The following is a 12,781-nucleotide window of genomic DNA, read 5'->3' on the forward strand; positions in this document are numbered from 1 at the left end:
ATTGGCGCTGCAAGCCTGGGAGGCGGGAGAAGTGAAGCAGCGACGGCGTGCTCGGGGAGGAGGCGGGGCAGGGGTAAGCTGGGGCGGGGTTGCCTCAGGATAGGGTTGGGGAGCTGCCGCGGGGGGCTGCCTCAGGGTGGAGGGGGGGAGCTGCTGCAGGGGGGGTGCGCCTCAGGGCGGGGGCTCGGGGACAGGGGGGGCGCAAGGTGGAAGTTTTGCCTAGGGCGCGAAACATCCTTCCACCAGCCCTGGCAGATTCTGAACAAAAAAGCGGTACAGTACACCTCTTTTCAAATGACTCGAAGACAGTATTTTCCTTCTGACAGCTTGGGGCCCAATTCACCATTGGGTTACTCTGCTTTTACCCTGATGTAACTCCATTGATTTCAAAAGAATTACACTGGTTTAAAACCAGGACAATTCAAGGGTGAATAAGGCCCTTAGCGATAGCAGCTGAGATTGGAATCATTTAAAGGGCACACTGTGTATGTCTATAAGAATCCAGAGGAATTACAGTGAGGATGAAGAGGCCTAAAGAAGCAATTTACAGTCTCTTCTCTATTTTTAATCTATTAAGTATTGGATTAATAAACAACTACCAGTAATTTCAATGTGTATAACTCCAAACTATTTTTATTATTGCAAGTTCAATCCCACTCAAAGAGTTCATTAGTGCCAGCAGCAAAGGCTCTGGAGGCTAAAGCTTTCCAAGCATCAGAAGTAGCTGCGTAAAGAGCATTCAGCAGGAGTCTTTTGAGGCAGTTCTACCATCCAATTCCTGTTACCCCAACTAGTTCATGCCTATTAACCACTTGAGAACAGTGCATCCTTATGAAGAAAATCCCTTGGAGCTGAATGCTATGTAAAGCACACAGAACAAAGCAAACTTCCATTGTCTTTAAAAAAAGGCCCATATTCTACATCCGTGTTCAAATTAGCCATGGGTGAAATGGCATGGATGAAATAAGAACCAACCTGTTCAATGGTCAGATTGAACCAGATAACCAAACGTTTCTGAGGTTTGAAAAATGTGTTACTAAGTTGTTGTAATTTGCATTTTCACACCCCTCCAATCTATGTTGAGGCAAATAGATAGTTGAGGCAAATTTCTGAAAAACTGTGAGAAAAAAAATTAGTATTATAATTATTTATGGCAGCACTCAGAGACCCCAGCCATGATGAGGGTCCATTGTACTAGGTACTGTACCACCAAAAAAAAAAAAAAAAGACTAAGACAGTCCCTGCAACAAAAAGTTTACAATTTAAATAGAAAAGACAGAATAAGAAGGTAGAAAGAAAATACCATTATTGCCATTTTATAGATGGGAAACTGAGGCAAAGAATGATAAAGCAACTTACCAAAGTCACCCAGAAATAGAGTTTTGCAAATAACAGTTTTCTCAGTTAACTGACAATTCAAAAATAAATAAATAAATAAATAAAAAATTTCAGGTTGACTTCAAAATGATTTTTTTTTTAATTTTCAGTGAATCAAAATGTATAAAACATGGTTTGGGTTGAAAAAATGCTTCATTTCAATTCTGAGCATTTAAAACATTTTTTTAAACAAAATTGAAAGAAATTTCTAAACAAAAAGTAATTTTCAATAAAAAAATTGATTGCTTCATTTAAAAAATGTCCAACAAAATTTTGACTTTTTTGAGACTTGTTATTAGGTGTTTTTTACATGAACAGTTCAGTGACACTCACACAATTCATGAAAATCTCTGGTGGCACAGAATCTGCATTTTTTACCGAAAAAAGTTTTAGCCAAAAAATGTTGCCCAGTTCTACAAGTAAATTCTGTGGCAGAACCAAGAACTAAACTCAGATATTTTGAGTCCCATTGCAATGCCTTATACACAAGATAAGAACGTTTCAATAATCCCTCCATCTCTGTGTTTTAAGTTAGAAGTATTTAAGTAAACAAATATTCCTGTTTAATCATTTGTTTAGTAGAATTTAAATATTGCCTGTACTTGACTTCTTATTTTATTTCCACAAATTCAATTATTTGTTTTCAACCATTGTTCTGTACCTATCCTGCAGATGTATCTATTTATAGTACCTGATAACTGCAAGCACACACACATGCACACAAACAAAATTGGCCTATCCATGTCATCTCCGTATACCTCAAACTACCAAACACATGCAATTTTGTAGGGCTGGGCAAACTGCATGATGGGGGTCTAACAAACGCATCATAATTAGGTCCTCAATGTTTTTAGTAAGCACGCTTATAATGATCCTAATTAACCATCTCCAATATTAAAATGCTGTCCTATTTTCCAAAATATAGTACGTCAAAGCAACATAGTTGTTTCCAGGGTAGTGTGCATATTAGAATCTAAAAATAATAATACTAAGAATCTATATAGTGCTTTTCATACACTGGTCTCAGTAAAGAAGGTTAAGTGAAAATATCCATGTAGTAGAGAATAGAGGGTAAGTGACTGGCCCAAGGCCACAGAGGAAGTCAGTGGAAGAAATTGCCTCTCCTGTGCACTATCTATTGCACTATGATGCCTCCCTATAAAAAATACAAAAGATCCAATCTGACAAGCAAGTCATAGTTAGTTGAATAATAACACTAAGTTCACCTGCAATTCCCATCGATTCTGCGTTACTTTGTAAATATACCATCTGACTTATTTGTCAACAGAAATTGCTTCTGATGTGTTTCTATCAGAAGATAAAGATGCACTCAAAGTTGTTAGAAAAAGAACTAGGAAGATGGTAAGTTTGAGGAAGGGGTGGCATGGAGAGGATTATGCTTTCCATGTGGATTGTTTGCTCCTGTAAACTCAGTCCACATGACTATCAAACAATAGCTAACCTTAAGCAAAATGCTTGGTAATGCTTTTAACTACTCATGAGTTATGAAAAAAACAACAACAAAACAAACAAACAGAAATCCCCAACACACAAACCCCACCCCCACGATCCAAATCACCACTACACCAAAAAAAAAACCCTTCATTCTACTTTCTCCTGCTTTCCTTTTTTTCAAAAACAGACAACTAAATTAGACTGTTTAGAACTTGCTGTATCCTATTTACCATCCGCAATTGGAACATCTTATTTCAGCCTTATTGTACACAGCCTAGCCAGCCTTAAAAAGCTGGCTCTCTTCGAACCATGGGAAGTGCAGCATAGCAGACACAGATGTTAGAGGAATAGTGAAACAACCAAAAAGTTATGTTATTTTTGGCAAAGGTTTTGCATATTTGTTTATTGGCATCTCTTTAAAAGAATTGTCCTGGTAACTGTTTTATGCAAATTGGTTAATACTGGGGATTATAGAAGAATGGTTGACTTGCAATGAAAGTCTATAGCTGGCAGGCTTAGATTTATCTTTTTATGCTATGACCATGAAAAGTATGTACACAAAACACAGTACCACAGCTGGAGTTTAAACAAATGGCAATCCATTAAGCGTTTTTTCCCCAAAACATTTTAAACAACTCTTTTCATATCAGACAGCCCAAGGGCAAACAAGGTTGCTTGCCAATTTATAGGCAAGTTTATACCTGCAAAGGTCCCATGAGCATGTTCTAAGCCTCAAACAAATGTCCGTTTCCTTTATGATGCATTTGGGCTTTTGAGACCAATATCCTCTAGGTGCATTATCTTTGTCTGAGACTCATTAACATGGTAAGATAAAAATTGTAAATGACAGGCTTTGAGATGGAATCTCATTTTAGCATTTTAAGGGCTAGGTTTACTAGAATTTTGTGTGACCTTAAATATTTGGTACTGTTAAAAAATGAATGAGACAAAAACAATGGTTCAATATAGGCAAGCTAATGTTAAAAAGTGTGGACAATTCCAAATAAGGGGATACCCATCTACACATGCCTATTTCACTAAACTGCTTAGACATTACTCAGCAGAGATCAGTAAAGAAGAAAAATCCAATTGGATCGTGAAAGAGTATTAGAATTTCAAGAAGGCTCACTATCCATTCATACCTCTTGTACAATATTCATCACTATTATTCATTTGTACTTACAACTCAGTCACTTACTAATGTTTCTTTCTTTCTTTCTTGAATATGGTTCATTTTCCTGTCTCCAAATATCACAAATTATAAATCTCTTTTGTCCTGGCATTCCCCATCCCCATTTAATTAAATATATTGAGATCTTTCCCCAAACACCTTTGATGATAATAAAATCAGCTAGACAGAACAGGACTGGTGTTGAAAAAAAACACACACAGAGGACACAGACAATTTGTCAGCTAAACAGCTTTTTTAAAAGGATACTTAAGCCCCTCAGCAAGAATATTATTTCTGAGGGGTAACCCTGTCTTCTCAATATTTCCTTCTTCCTTTCACCTGCCAGTCTGCTCATTTTCTCCTGTTTCCTCTTCTCTCATCTCCTTTACTTTCATGACCATCTCCCCTTATGATGCTTAGGGGTGCAGAGAAAAAAGGAAGCTTAAGAGCTCCACAAGGAGTTTGAAACTGTACAAAAGCACAATCTAGCAAAGTACTTGGGGCACGATCCAAAATCCATTGAAATCAATTGAAAGACTCCCACTGACTTCACTGGGCTTTGGATCAGGCCCTTAACTGATTGCTTAACTTTAAGCAGGCCAATGGGTCTACTTTCTTGTAGGAAAGTAAGCACATACTTAAGAGCTTTTCTAAATCAGGGCCAATGCTAGAATAGATTTAAACATAGCAACAAAATATACACTTGCAGGTTCTGAGATGGCATATATACTTACCTGTTTAAATATCTGCAAGCCCACTGGTAAAAGCTCTTATCTATTAATCAAAGCTAATAATCAGTTGATAATTTATGAACTAATCCAGATAGTTTTCTCGGTACCTAGATTTATTTCTTACAAGACCACATACAGATATTACAAGGTGCACTACACCTTGGAGTAACACATTATTAATACAGAAATGAGCATGCGGGCAGGGGACTGGACTCGATGACCTCTCGAGGTCCCTTCCAGTCCTAGAATCTATGAATCTATGAATCTCCCACCCACTTCAGAGTTATATTTTTATGTACTCTGTTAGCAATTCCTTTGATTTCAGCACTGGGCAGGTCTGGGTGATGTACATATCCTTTTAGCTTTGTTCTCTCATATATTTTTCAATCATCTATTCCATGGCTTCTGTGTGCTCTTACACATATTTCAATAGCATCTATAACAACTTGCAGTAAATCCCCAAACTAAGAAATACACATAATAGCTTTTACAGTAGTAGTGTCAATAAAGTACTTATGGACTCTTAACCTTTATGCTCCTAATCAGGTTTGTATTCACAGCAGGTTCTCATTTAATCACATACATATATGTTTATTGACCTACTTGCTTTTTAGCTCATTACTCACAGGTACTCTTAATAATCAGGGGAGTATAAGATGAAAGCAGCGTGAAGGAGGACCTGATTGAACCAAAAAGTGGAATTGCTGTTTTCAACCATCATGTGTTTATCTACAATAGCTTCAGAAAAGCTGCCAACAAAAAACAAAAACAACACATGTGCTTCACTAGGGAAGGAGAGAAAGCATTGTTTATTTAATTGGTAATAGAGAAAAGCATCCCTCTTAGTTATCAACAAATCAGGATGTTACTTTGTAGGTTTATAATACAGCTGGTTGGAAAACAGAATTTCCATTCCATAGGAAATGTTGATCTTTAAAAAAAAAAAAAAAAAAAACCCTGTTCAACATGAAAAGATTTTTGCAGAATGGAAATTCCAAAAAATATTCAATTAGGAAACATCTAAATATTTTGTGTTAATAAAATTGAACCATTTTATTTCAATTATGTCAAACATTATACAAGAGTGTACATATATTTAGTATTAAATGATTTGCATTACATGAAAATATTACTATTGGTCTCAATAAAATTAAATTAAACAGACAGAACAAAATGTGTTTACCTTTTCTCAATAAAATGTTTAGACATTATTGAAATTAAATAAGCAAGACAAAACTATTTGTTTTGACTTTTTCCTGTTGAAAATTTCATCAAAATCAACGTGTTCCCATGAAAATATTTCCATTTTGATACAAATGCATTATCCTACAGAAAATTGTTCCTTTATTTTTCCAACTACCTCTACATTTTGAAGCTCACATTTTGTCTTTTAATCCCATACTAATGACCCTTTTCAACATTGTCACACTGTTCTGCTCTTGCTGCCTGTAGTCATAACAGACACCACAAACTAAGCCCCTAATTTTCTAGTGCACAGTTTGCATTGAACATAGCAGAGAAAGGTGGATGAAGTAGAGTCTACACTAATTTCATCAGAGAAAATTCCATTGGCATATAATGGGTGTCTTATACGCAGAGCAAGCATAAACTATGCAAGAAAGATGCAACTTAAAGAAGGGAATTTTCTCTATTGAGAGTAAAACTGCTACTGAAAAGATGCCCTTGTACGTAGCCTACTGGAGAGTTCTGTAATTTACTGGGGGGGAAAAACTGATTACATTTTTGTTCCACTTTCTATCATGCATTGCACGTTTAGTGACTGTATTCAAGAACACAGACAAATTGCCATAGGATAACATTAATGTATTTTAAAAAAATGTCCTTTTATGCTCTTGCCTAAAATCTGCATTTGATTCATGCCACTGTACCAGCCACACCATTTGCAACCACTCAAATGAATCTCATGTATCAAGGTAATGACTAGGCCCTTAGCTTGATATATTATATGCTACAGTATCTTGAGAAATGAGTAAGTAACACATCGTTGTGCAAAAAAACCTCCCAAAACACGTATTTAGCAGGAAGAAGCTTCTATGTATAAAATACCAGAAGTCTAATGTTTAAACTGTGCATGTGGGTGGTTATTGCTGATGCTAGAAATCTGCATGAAATTTCCTTCAAAAAAACATGACATTAACAAATAACACGACTAGTTATTTATTTATTTACTTACATCTTTATAGCCTAAAAAGAACTCAATGGATATGTTTCCTATATCTGACACAAATTGACTTTATCCTTGGCTGAGACATGTTTATACTAGAAACAGTCAGTCTCAGCAACAAGAAGCAGGTCGCTACAGATTGCAACCTCCTCAGGGTATGGATCATTTCTTTGTACGTTACCTGATATAATGGAGTCCTGATCCTGGGCAGGGTTTCTCAGTGTTATCACAACACAGATAACAACATACTGTACCATAAAAGCATTTAAACACTGTGTTAAAGTACAAAGTGGCATTAATATTAAAATTACAAGTTTAAAGGCATGAAAGTCAGGAAATATGGAAGTTAAGATTGAAGGAACCTCTACTCCATTATGTGTATGCATTTTTATTTATTTATTTATTTGTATTACTATAGTATCTAGGAGTCATGGGCCAGAACCCCATTGTGCTATAAAACAATTTTCAAAAGCACCTAAGGGCTTTTGGACATGGGAAATATTCCAGTATAGTTATTCCTGATTAAATCCTGGTGTGGATGCTCGTCTTCTAGGCCCTGGTCTACACTACGAGTTTAGGTCGAATTTAGCAGCATTAGATCGATTTAACCCTGCACCCATCCACACGACGAAGCCATTTTTGTCGACTTAAAGGGCTCTTAAAATCAATTTCTGTACTCCTCCCAGACGAGGGAATTAGCGCTGAAATCAACATCACCGGGTCCAATTTGGGGTAGTGTGGACTCAATTTGACGTATTGGCCTCCGGGACCTATCACAGAGTGCTCCATTGAGACTGCTCTGGACAGCACTCTCAACTCAGATGCACTGGCCAGGTAGAGAGGAAAAGCCCCACAAACTTTTGAATTTCATTTCCTGTTTCGCCAGCGTGGCAAGCTGATCAGCACAGGTGACCGTGCAGAGCTCATCAGCAGAGGTGACCATGGAGTCCCAGAATCGCAAAAGAGCTCCAGCATGGACCGAAAGGGAGGTACTGGATCTGATCGCTGTATGGGGAGTCGAATCCGTGCTATTAGAAATCAGTTCCAAAAGACAAAATGCCAAAATATTTGAAAAAATTTCCAAGGGCATGAAGGACAGAGGCTATAACAGGGACCCGCAGCAGTGCCGCATGAAACTTAAGGAGCTCAGGCAAGCCTACCAAAAAACCAAAGAGGCAAACGGCCGCTCCAGGTCAGACCCCCAGACATGCCGCTTCTATGATGAGCTGCATGCAATTCTAGGGGGTGCCCCCACCACTACCCCACCCCTGTTCATGGACTCCAGCAAGGGGGGAGTCTCATAAAACAGGGATAAGAATTTTGGGGACGAGGAAGAGGATTATGAGGAGGAGGAGGAGCACACAGCAGGCAAGCAGAGAAAGTGTTCTCCCCCACAGCCAGGAATTGTTTATACCCTGAAGACAATTTCATCCCAACCCTCCCCAGGCAGGCTCCCGGACCTTGAAGGTGGAGAAGGCACCTCTGGTGAGTGTACCTTTGTAAATATAATACATGGTTTAAAAGCAAGCATGTTTAATGATTAATTTGCCCTGAAGACTTGGGATGCATTCGCGGCCAGTACAGCTACTGGAATGCATTCAAGGAACATCTGTTCTTTATCTCTCTGTGTTATCCTCAGGAGAGTGATATGATTCATGGTCACCTGGTTGAAATAGGGGAATTTTATTAAGGGGACATTCAGAGGCAAAATGTGACCTTGTACCGAAAGCACATGTGCTATGTAATGCTAACAGCTTGGTTCACCGTGAAAGAGTCTACCCATTGTTCTTGGTTCACTGTGAAAGAGTCTACCCATTGTTCTCTAAAAAAATGTGTCTTTTTAAATACTACTGTCCCCTTTTTTTCCTCCTGCAGCTGCAAATGTTTCAACACTCCCTCCATCATATCCATCCCAGAGGATAGCACAGATAAGAAGGTGAAAAAAACGCACTCACGATGAAATGTTCTCTGAGCTCATGCAGTCCTCCCGCACTGAAAGAGCTCAGCAAAATGCGTGGAGGCAGACAATGTCAGAGTCCAGGAAAGCACAAAATGAATGCGAGGACAGGAGGGACACGCGAGAGGACAGGTGGTGGGAGCAAGATGAAAGGTGGCGGCAGCGTGATGAGAGGAGGCAGGATGAAATGTGGAGGCTATTGGAGGATCAAACTGATATGCTCCGGCCTATGGTTGAGCTGCAGGAAAGGCATCAGGAGCACAGACCATCGCTGCAGCCCCTGTGTAACCAACCGCCCTCCTCCCCAAGTTCCATATCCTCCTCACTCAGACACCCATGAATGCAGGGGTGGGGGAGGGCCCTCCGGGCACCCAACCACTCCACCCCAGAGGACTGCCCAAGCAACAGAAGGCTGGCATTCAATACGTTTTGAAGTGCAGCGTGGCCTTGTCCTTCCCTCCTCCCCCACCCCACCTGGTGCTTCCCTCCTCTCCCACCCCTCCCAGGCTACTTTGGCAGTTATCCCCCTATTTGTGTGACGAATTAATAAAGAATGCATGAATTTGAAACAACAATGACTTTATTGCCTCTGAAAGTGGTGATCAAAGAGGGGAGGTCTTGGTTGGCTTACAGGGAAGTAGAGTGAACCAAGGGGGCGGGTTTTCATCAAGGAGAAACAAACAGAACTTTCACACCGTAGCCTGGCCAGTCATGAAACTGGTTTTCAAAGCTTCTCTGATGCGCAGCGTGCCCTGCTGTGCTCTTCTAACCGCCCTGGTGTCTGGCTGCGCATAATCAGCGGCCAGGCGATTTGCCTCAACATCCCACCCCGCCATAAACGTCTCCCCCTTACTCTTACAGATGTTGTGGCGCACACAGCAAGCAGCAATAACAATGGGAATATTGGTTTTGCTGAGGTCTAAGCGAGTCAGTAAACTGCACCAGCACACTTTTAGACGTCCAAATGCACATTCTACCACCATTCTGCACTTGCTCAGCCTATAGTTGAACAGCTCCTGACTACTGTCCAGGGTGCCTGTGTATGGCTTCATGAGCCATGGTATTAAGGGGTAGGTTGGGTCCCCAAGGATAACTATAGGCATTTCAACATCCCCAATGGTTATTTTCTGGTATGGAAAATAAGTCCCTTTCTGCAGCTGTTCAGACAGACCAGAGTTCCTGAAGATGCGAGCGTCATGTACCTTTCCTGGCCATCCCACACTGATGTTGGTGAAACATCCCTTGTGATCCACCAGTGCTTGCAACACCACTGAAAAGTACCCCTTGCGGTTTATGTACTGGCTGCCAAGGTGGTCCGGTCCCAAGATAGGGATATGTGTTCCGTCTATCGCCCCACCACAGTTAGGGAATCCCATTGCAGCAAAGCCATTCACTATGACCTGCACATTTCCCAGAGTCACTACCCTTGATAGCAGCAGCTCAGTGATTGCATTGGCTACTTGGATCACAGCAGCCCCTACAGTAGATTTTCCCACTCCACATTGATTCCCGACTGACCGGTAGCTATCTGGCATTGCAAGTTTCCAGAGGGTTATCACCACTTGCTTGTGAACTGCGAGGGCTGCTCTCATCTTGGTATTCTTGCACTTCAGGGCAGGGGAAAGCAAGTCACAAAGTTCCATGAAAGTGCCCTTACACATGTGAAAGTTTCACAGCAACTGGGAATCATCCCAGACCTGTAACACTATGCGGTCCCACCAGTTTGTGCTTGTTTCCCAGACCCAGAATCGGCATTCCACGGCATGAGCCTGCCCCATTGCCACCAGGATGTCCAAATTGCCGGGACCCGAACTTTGATAGAAGTCTGTGTCCATGTCCTCATCACTCTCATCACCGTGCTGCCATCGCCTCCTCGCCTGCTTTTGCAGGTTCTGGTGCTGCACATACTGCAGGATAATGCGCGATGTGTTTACAATGCTCATAACTGCCGCGGCGATCTGAGTGGGCTCCATGCTTGCCGTGGTATGGCATCTGCAGGAGAGCAGGAGACCAGAGTTGCAACGGAAGCAGTGGATGACGGAATAGATATTTATAGAGAAATACCACGAGAATAGATATTTATAGAGAACGACAAGAGGACCTGTGAGGTGGATTCATGAGAGCAGGAAAGCAGAGTTGCAGCGGAAGTGGGAGCCCATGACAGCCAACATGGAGAAATTCACTATCAATTGAGACAAGAGCAGGAGAGCTGAATGGCAGCGGAAGTGGTTGTTGGAAGACCAGTTTTGCAGACCTACTGCACCGTCTGCTGCCAGGACACAACAGCGGCAGTGTCCGTTAGCTGATCTGAGCGGGCTGCACGCTTGCCATGGTATGGCGAGACAAGAGCAGGATAGCAGAGTTGCAGCAGAAGCGGTGGACGATGACGGTCATATAGAGGACCTACAAGGTGGATTCATGGCACCAGGGGAGCAGGAGAGCAGAGTGGCAATGGAAGTGGTCGTTAGATGATGACGGTTAGCAGTCCTACTGCACCGTCTGCTGAAAGCAGTATGGCGCCTGCACGGAAAAAAGGCGCGAAACAATTGTCTGCTGTTGCTTTCACAGAGGGAGGGGCGACTGACAACATGTACCCAAAACCACCCGCGACAATGTTTTTGCCCCATCGGGCATTGGGAGCTCAATCCAGAATTCCAATGGGCGGCGGAGACTGCGGGAACTGTGGGAGCAACGCTCCGAAAGTCGACGCTAGCCACGGTACTGTGGACGCACTCCGCTGACTTAATGCACTTAGTGGGGACACACACAATCGACTGTATAAAATCACTTCCTAAAAATTGACTTCTATAAATTCGACCTAATTTCATAGTGTAGACATACCCTAGAATAAGAGTGCCTTACTCCAAATTAGTTTAATCCACTTGCAAAATGAATTAAGCTAATTCAGAAGGCGGCTTGTCTACACTGACATTTAGTTCACAGCAAATTAGGGTGTGAATCTAGCCTGATACATGCTAAGTGTCATCGTGGACCCTGCTGATGCACGCCAATTATTCCTTAGTGCTCTTTGATCTATTCCTGTTTCAAAGTGGGGTAGATCAAAGCATACTAGGGAACCATTAGTGTGCATCAGCAGGGTCTGTTGTGATAATTGAGCCTACAAACTTACCCTTATTGTGAGCTCAACTGTGAAAAAGTGAATGAAAGTTCATAAAATGTCACAATAACCTATAAAAAACAAATGTTGAAGAGAAAAAGGAAGACAGGAAGACTGTATTAGTCTGAAAAAAGGCTTAATGCTGTAATTCAAAGACTGGGTTAAGGTCATGTCTGGTAAACAAGTGCGGTAGTGGACTGGAATTAACCAGAATAGGCCTAATTCATGGGCACAATAATGAGAGGCTGGACTATGCCACCTGCCAATTGCCTTTTGGGGTCCTCAAAAAAAACTCTTGAGGGAAATCTGGCAAGTGGACGCAGGGATGCGAAAGCTGGCTGACTGAAAGAAGGAAGGAGCAAGCTTCACTCTCATTATGGCCATCCCGACAGTCCCCTGGGACCCAAGGATCCAGCATTACATCCACTGTATCTTTGTTGTCCTGATCCTGAGAGATGTCCTGACCAGATCAGGCCAGAGAGAAGAAGCCAGATGACAATAACATCACCACCTCCACCAGCAAAATCTTGAACACCACCAGGGATGTCAGACTTTGCACATACGCAGGGCCGGCTCCAGGCACCAGGCACCCAAGCTGGTGCTTGGGGCGGCACCTGGAGGGGGGGCGGCGCGGCGCTCTGGCCGCCGGGGGGAGAGCCGAGCCCCAGCCGGGGCTCGCCGCCCTCTCGCCGCCCTGCCCCCGGCGCTCTGGCCGCCGGGGTGGGGGGGAGACGCCGCCCTCCTCCCAGGGCTCCGGCCGCCCTCTCCTCTGGCGCCCTCCCCCCGG

The sequence above is a fragment of the Terrapene carolina genome, unplaced genomic scaffold (assembly GCF_002925995.2).
Source record: "Terrapene carolina triunguis isolate 2854851 unplaced genomic scaffold, T_m_triunguis-2.0 Scaffold48, whole genome shotgun sequence".
NCBI lineage: Eukaryota > Metazoa > Chordata > Testudines > Emydidae > Terrapene > Terrapene triunguis.